Here is a 3,707-nt window from a genome sequence, read left to right as displayed (position 1 = left end):
AATCAAGTAAACATATCAATTATTAACATCTATGCATCTAATGAGACACCTTCTAAATACACCAAACATCTACTGAAAGAGCTAAGGAAATAAATGAACAGCAATACTGTCATAGTAGGGGACTTCAACATTCCACTCTTTCAAATTGACAGATCATCCAGGCAGAAAATCAAAAAAGAAATAGGGGGCTAAGTGAGGAGATAGATAAATTAGAACTATTGACATTTTCAGAGTCATTCACCCCAAGAAACTAGAATACACATTTCACTCAACTCCACATGGATCATTCTCAAGGATAGACCATATGTTATGCCACAAAAACACCATCAGCAAATTCAAGAGTACTGAAACCATCCCAAGCATCTTCTCAGACCACAATGGAAATAAAATTACACTTAACAATCAACAAAAGATTATTAATAGTCCCAAAATGTGGAAGCTCAACAACTACTGGGTCAAAGAAGAAATAAAGGAAGAAATCAAAATATTTCAAGAGTTCAATGAAAATTAAGATACAAGGTATCAAAATATTTGGGACACAGCTAATGCAGTACTGAGACAGAAATTCATAACTATACAAGCACACATTAGGAAACAAGGAAAAGCACAAATAAACAGCCTGATTGCACATCTTAAAGACCTACAAGAAGAAGAACAAAGGAACCCTATAGCAATCAGTAGGACAGAAATAACTGAAGTTAGGGAAAAACTAAATAACACTGAAAATAAGAAAACCATACAAAATATCAGTGAAAGTAAATGTTGGTTCTTGGAAAGAGTGAACAAAATTGACAAACCTTTAGCCAGACTCATGAAACAAAAAAGGGAGAAGACTCAAAGAAATCGGATCATAAATGAAAGAAGAGATATCACAACAGACACTGCAGAAATTCAACATATCATGTGAGACTTCTATAAACAACCATATGCCACCAAGTTAGAGAACCTGGAAGAAATGGACCATTTACTACATACCTAAGAACTTCCAAAATTAAGTTAAGAGGAACTAGATAACATGAGCAGGCCCATCACAGCTAATGAAATTGAAACAGTTGTCAAAAACCTTCCCAAAAATAAAAGTCCTAGACCAGATGGTTTTACAAATGAATTCTACAAAACCTTCAAATAAGAACTAATACCTCTACTTTTAAAAGTCTTCCAGAAGATTGAAGACACTGGAATACTCCCTTCCAGCTTCTATGAAGTCAACATCACTTTGATACCAAAAGCAGACAAGGGGTCACAACAAAAAAGAAAACTAAATCAATCAACATGATCTACCACATCAAAAAAAGCAAGACCAAAACCACATGGTCATATCAATAGATGCAGAGAAAGCCTTTGACAAAATACAGCATCCTTTTATGATCAAAACACTACAAAAAATGCAAATAGATGGAAAATTCCTCAAGATAGTGGAGTCTATATATAGCAAACCTACAACCAACATCATACTTAATGGTGAAAAACTGGACTTATTTCCCATCAAATCAGGTACTAGACAGGGCTGTCCACTATCGTCATTACTATTCAACATAGTGTTGGAAGTTCTCGACATAGCAATCAGGCAGGAGCAAGGAATTAAAAGGGTATAGATTGGAAGAGAAGAAGTCAAACTCTCCCTATGTGCAGATGACATGATAGTATACATAGAGAAACCTAAGCAAGAAGCTTTTGGGCATCATCAGGCAGTAAGGTGTCAGGCTACAAAATTAACATTCAAAAGTCAGTGGAATTCCTCTATGCAAACAGTAAGTTAGAAGAAGATGAAATCCAGAAATCAATTCCTTTTACTATAGCAACAAAAACAATAAAATATCTAGGAGTAAATCTAACCAAAGAAGTGAATGACTTGTATACTGAAAATTATGAGTCACTACTCAAGGAAATTGAAAAAAGGCACAAAGAAGTGGAAAGCTAGACCATGTCCATGCATTGGAAGAATTAACATCATCAAAATGAATATACTACCCACAGCCATCTACAAATTTAATGCTATCCCCATCAAGATCCCTACCACATTTTTTTTTTAGCAGAATAGAACAAATGCTACAAATGTTTATCTGGAACCAGAAAAGACCTAGAATTACCAAAACAATCTTGAGAAGAAAGAGCACACCTGGAGGTATAACACTCCCAGATCTCAAATTGTATTATAGGGCCATTGTCATAAAAAATGATTGGTACTGGAACATGAATAGACACACTGGCCAGTGGAATAGAACTGAGAGCCTGGAAATAAACCTTCACATCTATGGGCATATAATCTTTGATAAAGGTGCCAAGACTATTAAATGGTGAAAGGGGAGTCTCTTCAGCAAATGGTGTTGGAAAAAATGGGTTGAAACATGCAGAAGAATGAAACTGAACCAATATATTTTACCAAATACAACAAGTGGATAAATTGCAAGTGGATAAAGGACTTGGATGTTAGACCACATATTATCAGATACTTAGAGGAAAATATTGTCAGAACTCTTTTCCATATAAATTCTAAAGACATCTGCAATGAAGGGAATCCAATTACAAAGAAGACTAAGGCAAGTATAAACCAGTGGGACTACATCAAATTAAATAGCTTCTGTGCAGCAAAAGAAACCACTACCAAAACCAAGAGACCCCCTAACAGAATGGGAGAAGATCTTTACATGGCATACATCACACAAGAGTTTAATAACCAACATATATAAAGAGCTTGCCAAACTGAACCACACACACACAGAAACAAACAAACAAACAAACAAATAACCCATCCAAAAATGGGGAGAGGACATGGGCAGAATATTCACCATGGAAGAGATCTACAAGGCTGAGAAACACATGAAAAAATGCTCCAAGTCTTTGATTGTCAGAGAAATGCAAATAAAGACAACAATGAGATACTACATCACTCCTGTGAGTATGTCATATATTAGAAATGGTAGCAGCAACAAATGCTGTAGAGGCTGTGGGGTCAAAGAACCCTCCTTAACTTTTGGTGGGAGTGTAAATTGGTCCAACATCTGTGGGGAGTACACAACCTCTGTGTGGAGAACTCTCTGAAGGCTAGAAATGGACCTACCCTATGATCCTGCAATTCTCCTGGGGATATATCCTAAGAAACACAATACACCCATCTAAAAAGATCTGTGTACACATATGTTCTTAGCAAAACTAGAATAGCCAAAACCTTGAAACAATGCAGGTGTCTGACAACAGATGAGTGGTTGTGCAAGATGTGGTCTATATATACAGTGGAATACTACTCAGCTATAAAAAATGGTGACTTCACTATTTTCAGCCGATCTTGGATGGACCTGGGAAAATTCATGTTAAGTCAAATAAGTCATAAACAGAAGGATGAATATAGGATAATCTCACTCTCAGGCAGAAGTTGAAAAACAAGGTCAGAAGAGAAAACATAAGTAGAATCTGAACTGGAGTTGGTGTATTACACCAAAGTAAAAGACTCTGGGGTGGGTGGGTGGGGGAATACAGGTCCAAAAAGGATGACAGAGGACCTAGTGGGGGTTGTATTGTTATATGGAATACTGGGAAATGTTATGCATGCAAAAACTATTATATTTACTGTCAATTGTAAAACATTAATTCCCAAATAAAGAAATTAAAGAAGAAAAAAGAAACATATACCCTTTCCATACTGAACCAAGAAAAACTACAAAACCTAAATGCACCAATCACAGACAAAGAAATCGAAACTGTTGTTA

The sequence above is a fragment of the Erinaceus europaeus genome, chromosome 3 (assembly GCF_950295315.1).
Source record: "Erinaceus europaeus chromosome 3, mEriEur2.1, whole genome shotgun sequence".
Classification (NCBI taxonomy): domain Eukaryota; kingdom Metazoa; phylum Chordata; class Mammalia; order Eulipotyphla; family Erinaceidae; genus Erinaceus; species Erinaceus europaeus.
Note: the sequence above shows the minus strand (reverse complement) of the source record.